The sequence below is a fragment of the Schistocerca serialis genome, chromosome 9 (assembly GCF_023864345.2).
Source record: "Schistocerca serialis cubense isolate TAMUIC-IGC-003099 chromosome 9, iqSchSeri2.2, whole genome shotgun sequence".
NCBI classification, from domain to species: domain Eukaryota; kingdom Metazoa; phylum Arthropoda; class Insecta; order Orthoptera; family Acrididae; genus Schistocerca; species Schistocerca serialis.
In genome coordinates, this window is record NC_064646.1 from 499,729,410 (window position 1) to 499,739,799 (window position 10,390).

Here is a 10,390-nt window from a genome sequence, read left to right on the forward strand (position 1 = left end):
GGAAGTGCCACTGATAAGAGCTTGTGCGCAGAGCGCTGCGAAATCAAGTTACTTCCTGTCCTCGCCCATAAGAATAACATAGCCAGAAGTTTCGAATTTCGCCCGGCAGGGCTCTAGTAAAATTATATATAGGGTTATTTAAAACACTCATCCCCCCCATGAACCATGGCCCTTGCCGTTGGTGGGGAGGCTTGCGTGCCTCAGCGATACAGATGGCCGTACCGTAGGTGCAACCACAACGGAGGGGTATCTGTTGAGAGGCCAGACAAACGTGTGGTTCCTGAAGAGGGGCAGCAGCCTTTTCAGTTGTTGCAGGGGCAACAGTCTGGATGATTGACTGATCTGGCCTTGTAACATAAACCAAAACGGCTTTGCTGTGCTGGTACTGCGAACGGCTGAAAGCAAGGGGAAACTACAGCCGTAATTTTTTCCGAGTACATGCAGCTTTACTGTATGATTAAATGATGATGGCGTCCTCTTGGGTAAAATATTCCGGAGGTAAAATAGTCCCCCATTCGGATCTCTGGGCGGGGACTACTCAAGAGGACGTCGTTATCAGGAGAAAGAAAACTGGCGTTCTACGGATTGGAGCGTGGAATGTCAGATCCCTTAATCGGGCAGGTAGGTTAGAAAATTTAAAAAGGGAAATGGATAGGTTAAAGTTAGATATAGTGGGAATTAGTGAAGTTCGGTGGCAAGAGGAACAAGACTTTTGGTCAGGTGATTACAGGGTTATAAATACAAAATCAAATAGGGGTAATGCAGGAGTAGGTTTAATAATGAATAAAAAAATAGGAGTGCGGGTTAGCTACTACAAACAGCATACTGAACGCATTATTGTGGCCAAGATAGACACAAAGCCCATGCCTACTACAGTAGTACAAGCTTATATGCCAACTAGCTCTGCAGATGATGAGGAAATTGATGAAATGTCTGACGAGAGAAATGAAATTATTCAGGTAGTGAAGGGAGACGAAAATTTAATAGTCATGGGTGACTGGAATTCGTCAGTAGGAAAAGGGAGAGAAGGAAACATAGTAGGTGAATATGGATTGGGGGGAAGAAATGAAAGAGGAAGCCGCCTTGTAGAATTTTGCACAGAGCATAACTTAATCATAGCTAACACTTGGTTCAAGAATCATAAAAGAAGGTTGTATACCTGGAAGAATCCTGGAGATACTAAAAGGTATCAGATAGATTACATAATGGTAAGACAGAGATTTAGGAACCAGGTTTTAAATTGTAAGACATTTCCTGGGGCAGATGTGGATTCTGACCACAATCTATTGGTTATGAACTGCAGATTGAAATTGAAGAAACTGCAAAAAGGCGGGAATTTAAGGAGATGGGACCTGGATAAACTGAAAGAACCAGAGGTTGTACAGAGTTTCAGGGAGAGCATAACGGAACAATTGACAGGAATGGGGGATAGAAATACAGTAGAAGAAGAATGGGTAGCTCTGAGGGATGAAGTAGTGAAGGCAGCAGAGGATCAAGTAGGTAAAAAGACGAGGGCTAATAGAAATCCTTGGGTAACAGAAGAAATATTGAATTTAATTGATGAAAGGAGAAAATATAAAAATGCAGTAAATGAAGCAGGCAAAAAGGAGTACAAACGTCTCAAAAATGAGAACGACAGGAAGTGCAAAATGGCTAAGCAGGGATGGCTAGAGGACAAATGCAAGAATGTAGAGGCTTGTCTCACTAGGGGTAAGAAAGATACTGCCTACAGGAAAATTAAAGAGACCTTTGGAGAGAAGAGAACCACTTGTATGAATATCAAGAGCTCAGATGGCAACCCAGTTCTAAGCAAAGAAGGGAAGGCAGAAAGGTGGAAGGAGTATATAGAGGGTTTATACAAGGACGATGTACTTGAGGACAATATTATGGAAATGGAAGAGGATGTAGATGAAGATGAAATCGGAGATAAGATACTGCGTGAAGAGTTTGACAGAGCACTGAAAGACCTGAGTCGAAACAAGGCCCCGGGAGTAGACAACATTCCATTAGAATTACTGATGGCCTTGGGAGAGCCAGTCATGACAAAACTCTACCATCTGGTGAGCAAGATGTGTGAGACAGGCGAAGTACCCACAGACTTCAAGAAGAATATAATAATTCCAATCCCAAAGAAAGCAGGTGTTGACAGATGTGAAAATTACCGAACTATCAGTTTAATAAGTCACAGCTGCAAAATACTAACGCGAATTCTTTACAGACGAATGGAAAAACTGGTAGAAGCGGACTTCAGGGAACATGAGTTTGGATTCCGTAGAAATGTTGGAACACGTGAGGCAATACTAACCTTACGAATTATCTTAGAAGAAAGATTAAGAAAAGGCAAACCTAAGTTTCTAGCATTTGTAGACTTAGAGAAAGCTTTTGACAACGTTAACTGGAATACTCTCTTTCAAATTCTGAAAATGGCAGGGGTAAAATACAGGGAGCGAAAGGCTATTTACAATTTGTACAGAAACCAGAAGGCAGTTATAAGAGTCGAGGGGCATGAAAGGGAAGCAGTGGTTGGGAAAGGAGTGAGACAGGGTTGTAGCCTCTCCCTGATGTTATTCAATCGGTTTATTGAGCAAGCAGTAAAGGAAACAAAAGAAAAATTCGGAGTAGGTATTAAAATTCATGGAGAAGAAGTAAAAAGTTTGAGGTTCGCCGATGACATTGTAATTCTGTCAGAGACAGCAAAGGACTTGGAAGAGCAGTTGAACGGAATGGACAGTGTGTTGAAAGGAGGATATAAGATGAACATCAACAAAAGCAAAACGAGGATAATGGAATGTAGTCGAATTATATCGGGTGATGCTGAGGGGATTAGATTAGGAAATGACACACTTAAAGTAGTAAAGGAGTTTTGCTATTTAGGGAGTAAAATAACTGATGATGGTCGAAGTAGAGAGGATATAAAATGTAGACTGGCAATGGCAAGGAAATCGTTTCTGAAGAGGAGAAATTTGTTAACATCGAGTATAGATTTAAGTGTCAGGAAGTCGTTTCTGAAAGTATTTGTATGGAGTGTAGCCATGAATGGAAGTGAAACGTGGACGATAACCAGTTTGGACAAGAAGAGAACAGAAGCTTTCGAAATGTGGTGCTACAGAAGAATGCTGAAGATAAGGTGGGTAGATCACGTAACTAATGAGGAGGTATTAAATAGGATTGGAGAGAAGAGAAGTTTGTGGCACAACTTGACTAGAAGAAGGGATCGGTTGGTAGGACATGTTTTGAGGCATCAAGGGATCATAAATTTAGCATTGGAGGGCAGTATGGAGGGTAAAAATCGTAGAGGGAGACCAAGAGATCAATGCACTAAGCAGATTGAGAAGGATGTAGTTTGCAGTAGGTACTGGGAGATGAAGAAGCTTGCACAGGATAGAGTAGCATGGAGAGCTGCATCAATCCAGTCTCAGGACTGAAGACCACAACAACAACAACAACACACTCATCGAAGTCTCCAAAAACATAAAATGAGATAAGAGCACAGTTAGATAGATAAGAAAGAGAGGATCAAATATATACCTATAACAATATAGTTTAGATAAGAAATAACATAGTTATAAGCAAAATATATAACTAAAGGCCCTATTTGATTTTGGAGCGGCGGGGCTCGTAAAATCTAGCAGCCCCGCGCCGCAGGGCGCCCCCTCTTTAACCACAGTTAGGTTATATGGAACATAAGTTAGTATACTAACAACTATATGTATACATATCGAAGATATATATCACAGATAATGTCAAGTGCTGCTGCAATGTATATAAAGAAGCAGAGGGGGTGTTAAACATGTTCTTTAAAAAAGTAACACATTGATCTTGCCAAAAGCCGAGGAGCGATTCTTCTTGGTGTCGTAGCCTCCTCAGGGGCACTCTGGCTCTCTCTCTGGCCTAACCGCATTTCGCTCCAACACATCACTGGCGCGAAATTACGAACATTCTGGAATTTTTTGAACAGACCACGAATTGTGATGGAGGAAGATGCATAAATAAATATTTAGATATCTACAACTCAGAACGGTGCACGGTGTGTGGCGGCCTCGCTGCCGCACACTCTCCTCCCTCCCCTCCCCCCCCCCCCCTATTCGGCCTACTGACTACTGGCACTCTGCCCTCCTCCCTTCCCCCCACCAGTGCCCGCATTGCTTGAGCAGTACGAGGAGGTCCCGGCCTGTGGCGACGTGCAGCAGTTTGTTATCTCTTAACAGCGGACATCTGCATCCTGCCGCCAAACCGCTGTCCCATGTGCGGCATCTTTCAACGAGACGCTAGCAACGTTTGATCTCGCTGGCAAATCAGACGCCAGTGCCCACGGTGGGGATTCCATTTTCTCTCTTGCACAGTTCTGGGCCGAGCAATCCACCCACGCAATACAACACATAAATACGTCTCATAAATTTAAAGCGTCTGGAAGTTTTACAACCACACAAGGTATAATGCAAGGTTAACGGTTCAATGAGAGGTATGGATATCCATATGGAAGGTATTGAAGCCTCGCATCAGACACTGTAATGACAAACATTTATGTAATGACAGTTTATGCTGAAGCCATTTCATTTAAAAATTGGTAGGTAAGTAACAAATAGCCTTGTGAAAACTCTACATTCGCATCGCAGGTACTTACAGATGAGAAATCCATACATATTATAAACGTTGATGTATGTATGTATGTATGAACTGCTGTTCATGCAAGACGGAACTCAACCCCAGCAAAGTGTTGACAATTATTGAACTATATGAGATAAAAACGTAAATTAGTTAAAAACTAGGGCGTGCACACACCTTATTCAACTTGTAAATGTCACTACAGATATTCGGATTTAGTTTATAACATGTTCGATATGTGTACCATCATTGGCGATGATGTGGCGCTGACGAATAGCGAAATTCTGCATGACCCGCTGAAGTGTCAGAACATTGATGATGTCGATGACCTCCTGAATGACTGTTTTCAGCTCATTAATGGTTTTGGGGTTATTGCTGTACGCCTTGTCCTTAATATAACACCACAAAAAGGAGTCACATGTGTTCAGATCTGGAGAATATGGCGGCCAATCGAGGCCCATGCCAATGACCTCTGGGTACCCCACAGCCAAAATACGGTACCTAAAGTGCTCCTCCAGGACATCAAACACTCTCCTGCTTTGTTGGGGTTGAGTTCCGTCTTGCATGAACAACAGTTTGTCGGAATCAGGGTCACTTTGGATAATGGGGATGAAATAATCTTCCAAAACCTTCACGTACCATTTGGTAGTCATTGTGCCATCAAGGAATATCGCACCGATTATTTCGTGACTGGACATTACACACCACACAGTTAGCTGTTGAGGGTGAAGAGACTTCTCGATCGCGACATGCGGATTCAGTCCCTCAAATGGTTACTTTTGCTCATTGACAAACCCATCCAAATGAACGTGGACTTAGTCGTTAAACCAAACCGTACAGCTCACACTAATTCCCATCATGCCCCGCGGCCAACCGCGAAGTTTGAATGTCCTGACGCAAGCCGTTCAGAAGTTATGAGGATTTTCTTTCGTATAGTTCAATAATTGTCACCTTATATATGCCACATCTCTTTCTTACCCAATGGATAAATTTCTGCCAAACCTGATGGCCTACACATATCACAAACTGTCTGAAAAGAACCACTGTGGGGTAAGAACCACCTCTCTCCCATCCGCGCGGGGTAGCCGAACGGTCTGGAGCGCATTGTCACGGTCCACGCAGCTCCTGCCGTCGGAGGTTCGAGTTCTCCCTCGGGCATGGGTGTGTGTGTCGTCCTTAGCGTAAGTTAGTTTAAGTTAGATTAAGTAGTCTGTAAGCTTAGGGAATGATGACCTGAGCAGTTTGGTCCCATAAGATCTTACCACAAATTTCCAAAACCTCTCTCAAAGGGGTGGGGTTGGGTGAAGGAGTATCTTAGCTCGCGAAGAGCAAGTAGCCAGAATATATTCATCCACCGAGAATGGGAGCACTTGGTGATTTTCAGCAGTCTTTACACTCAATTGCAAACCATTACGAGACCTTTCCTCGCTGACAACCCGTACAAAATGATGGAAGGAAAAAGGTTCATCGCTTAATACATTTTCGCTATTAGTGGTGTAAAATGGCAACACCAGAAATGACGTTGTAATTTCTTACTTCTTCATTGCTAAGTATTTCCAATATGTTTCGTATACAGGATCCACGTATACCGCTGGATCTACCTACAGAATTGTATCACTGTACGTTGTAGTTTAGGAGATATGAGGTCAATAAACATTGGCCTGCGTGAAAACGAAACTTCAGGGCGAAATTCGCTAGTGTACAGATGAAATATGTGTGCAAACGCGAGTGAAATACATTAAATATATATATGACATGTATGTACACTCCTGGAAATTGAAATAAGAACACCGTGAATTCATTGTCCCAGGAAGGGGAAACTTTATTGACACATTCCTGGGGTCAGATACATCACATGATCACACTGACAGAACCACAGGCACATAGACACAGGCAACAGAGCACGCACAATGACGCCACTAGTACAGTGTATATCCACCTTACGCAGCAATGCAGGCTGCTATTCACCCATGGAGACGATCGTAGAGATACTGGATGTAGTCCTGTGGGACGGCTTGCCATGCCATTTCCACCCGGCGCCTCAGTTGGACCAGCGTTCGTGCTGGACGTGCAGACCGCGTCAGACGACGCTTCATCCAGTCCCAAACATGCTCAATGGGGGACATATCCGGAGATCTTGCTGGCCAGGGTAGTTGACTTACACCTTCTAGAGCACGTTGGGTGGCACGGGATACATGCGGACGTGCATTGTCCTGTTGGAACAGCAAGTTCCCTTGCCGGTCTAGGAATGGTAGAACGATGGGTTCGATGACGGTTTGGATGTACCGTGCGCTATTCAGTGTCCCCTCGACGATCACCAGTGGTGTACGGCCAGTGTAGGAGATCGCTCCCCACACCATGATGCCGGGTGTTGGCCCTGTGTGCCTCGGTTGTATGCAGTCCTGATTGTGGCGCTCACCTGCACGGCGCCAAACACGCATACAACCATCATTGGCACCAAGGCAGAAGTGACTCTCATCGCTGAAGACGACACGTCTCCATTCGTCCCTCCATTCACGCCTGTCGCGACACCACTGGAGGCGGGCTGCACGATGTTGGGGCGTGAGCGGAAGACGGCCTAACGGTGTGCGGGACCGTAGGCCAGCTTCATGGAGACGGTTGCGAATGGTCCTCGCCGATACCCCAGGAGCAACAGTGTCCCTAATTTGCTGGGAAGTGGCGGTGCGGTCCCCTACGGCACTGCGTAGGATCCTACGGTCTTGGCGTGCATCCGTGCGTCGCTGCGGTCCGGTCCCAGGTCGATGGGCACGTGCACCTTCCGCCGACCACTGGCGACAACATCGATGTACTGTGGAGACCTCACGCCCCACGTGTTGAGCAATTCGGCGGTACGTCCACCCGGCCTCCCGCATGCCCACTATACGCCCTCGGTCAAAGTCCGTCAACTGCACATACGGTTCACGTCCACGCTGTCGCGGCATGCTACCAGTGTTAAAGACTGCGATGGAGCTCCGTATGCCACGGCAAACTGGCTGACACTGACGGCGGCGGTGCACAAATGCTGCGCAGCTAGCGCCATTCGACGGCCAACACCGCGGTTCCTGGTGTGTCCGCTGTGCCGTGCGTGTGATCATTGCTTGTACAGCCCTCTCGCAGTGTCCGGAGCAAGTATGGTGGGTCTGACACACCGGTGTCAATGTGTTCTTTTTTCCATTTCCAGGAGTGTATATATGAAACATATATATGGAATATAAGAGAGAGAGAGAGGAGTAAGAGGAGATGTTCAGGAAGATCGGTAGGAGAAGGACAGAGAGAGGAGTAAGAGGAGATGGGCAGGAAGAGGGGTAGGAAGACATGGACAGGGAGGGGGAGATGAGATAATAGAAGTCTGGAATAAATTCTGCCAGGGCAACTCGGGTACACAGGTAATGGTTTTATATTTGCTTGAAAACTACCAGATACGACTTTAATTCGCGCCAGAATGTAATTCAACATATCTTAAAAATGAATACGAGTTACTGTGAATTGATAGCGCCAAGAAAACCACAGTCAATTACCAGCTGATATGGAGTAGTAGAAGAAAACATATGTTGATACAAGTCACACGATTATTTAGAAATTAAATGTGCGTAATTACCTGACACAAACCACCAACAGAGGTCGGTATTTTACGATGTAAATGACTGAACCAGATTACAGACCGCCAGCAATTTACACTGATTGCCTGCACACACGATACAACGCACTGGTCCGCTGCCCACTTTCTCAGCCTTCACAGGGAAAACGTGCGACGTTCCTGTGTCGGCTACAGTTGCCGATCGACTTTGCTGTGTATGGCTGCTGATGTTACGGCTGTCTAGGTGTAAACATGATTGTTGCGGAGACATGCCTTGTGTAATATTTTGTTTGATAAAAGGCTATCTTCAAGGAATTTTATGCAGTCAAGGCGTACACCGAACTACGTTAACTGTTTCATCAGGAGTATCTTTACTCCCAGTTTGTTTTCTAAACATGAAATAAAATTTGTTGCGGAACAGCGCCGTCACTTATATTCCGGCATTTAGTAGCAGGTCGAATTACTTCCACGACAATGGTGGCAATAAAAAAATATGCTATATATTCATGTCTTTTCATATTACATAAAGAATGAGAAAACACGTTGTTCCTTATCAAACTGAACACAGTGAATATTGAAAATAGTAAAATACCTCTTTTGTTTGCCTGTGTAAACTGTTGTAACATAATTACTACCAGCAACAGTTACTGGATGTTATATGAATAAAGTCTATACATACCACAGGGCAACACAGGATACACACACAGATAAATATGCCACTGGATGCGTAGTATTCTGTCTATGAAGTTGCGTCCATATCTAGTCTACGTGATCCTGCTTTGAGCTTTAAAAATGATTTAGATATGTCCCAGACACTCCTTAACCAACATTGCACAATCTAAGATTTATTAATAGTAAAGCAGCCAGCGACTGCTTTCTTAAAAGGTAAGTCTACGGATTACGTTCCGTGGACTATTTAAACACCAAGTATCATAATAGCTGTGAATGGAAAGATAATTTCATCAGTGACAAGTAGCGATGCGATGAAACTATTACTACCAACCAGTTTTCTTAAAAGCGCATGAGAAATTATTACTGCCTTTGACAACGTCATGGTCGTACGCGCTGTGATAAGAAGGAGGCCAGTGGCGAGTGACTCGGGAAACAAGGCTTCTTTAGTCCGGGCTTGTCACGTTTATGTTGCACGCCCTTCATACTTGGAATAGGTAGAATGTAAGTTGTTCGTTTCGCAACAAAACTCTGACAAATTTCTTGCCTGCCGTCTTCTAGCTGCACGGTCATATTATTCGGCTGATTTGCGGGAAAGAATTCATCAGTGCAATTCGCATTCTTGTAACAAAGGGAGGTAGCAGTTCTGGAGGATCGAAAAAGTTGTCTGCGCCTCTCCTGCGGTGAAAATCGCCACCTCACTCGCGACAGGACGAACTTCATGGCTGCATGGCTCACACGGCATCAGAAACATCGCCTCCCTTAATTTTCGCGAGTGTGGTTTCTATGACGAGTAAACAGCCACGGCGTAAGTAGGCCAGGTCGGAGGGGGTGGCCCACACGAAGCAGAAAGCGAGCGCCTACCTATGCAGTTACTCACAACACCAGACGCTGGAGACGGGTTGACATCACTCGCTAGCAGTCTGGCTCTGAGGCGTGTTAATAAATTCACGTCTTACGAATCTGAAATGTGAAAAACAGCCGCGCCGGCTCAGCGCTCCTACCTGTTGTGTATATTTATTTACACCCGCTGCTGGTTCGAGATGAGACACGCCACTAGCTGCTTGCCACGCCTCGGGAACGATGTTCCGCAAAGTCTTGCCGTCACGTTACTGCCCCCCCGCCCTCTCCAAGTGCTGGAAGAGAAGGCTACTCCGCGCCTTCACCAGTAAAGACCCGACTGACTAATCGTTTCTTGCAACACGCTGGAGCATACTCTTCACTGTGACGTTGTTGGCGGACCACGAGCTCAGCTGCTCTCGAAGAATGAGATCGCTTCACTGGGCATGGGGCTCGCACAGTTTTCGCGTGTAACCCCAACATGTTTCAGCGCCTCTATTCCATCACCATTAGGATTTATTTAAAACTTTAAATTGTAAAGATAAGTAGTCTACGAAAACTAGGCCCAAGGACAGTTTTTATTTCTGTCAGTACTTTAATTTTACATTATACAGTTATGCAGGAGCATCTGCGCATTATCGTGTGCTGTCAGATCGTCATCTGCAACCAAAACATGTTAATACGAGCTTCGTTGGTGGG

At 45.0% G+C, this 10,390-nt stretch overlaps 1 protein-coding gene across 1 annotated transcript in view; it reads right to left on the reverse strand.

Moving 5' to 3' along the window:
* Window positions 1–9,928, reverse strand: part of LOC126418488 (serine/threonine-protein phosphatase 6 regulatory ankyrin repeat subunit A-like) — a 108,090-nt gene extending 98,162 nt beyond the window's left edge. Inside the window, exon 1 of the mRNA XM_050085264.1 lies at window positions 9,856–9,928. The gene's annotated coding sequence lies outside the window, so the exon portion shown is untranslated. The remainder of the gene's footprint in view (window positions 1–9,855) is intronic.
* Window positions 9,929–10,390: the final 462 nt, after the last annotated feature.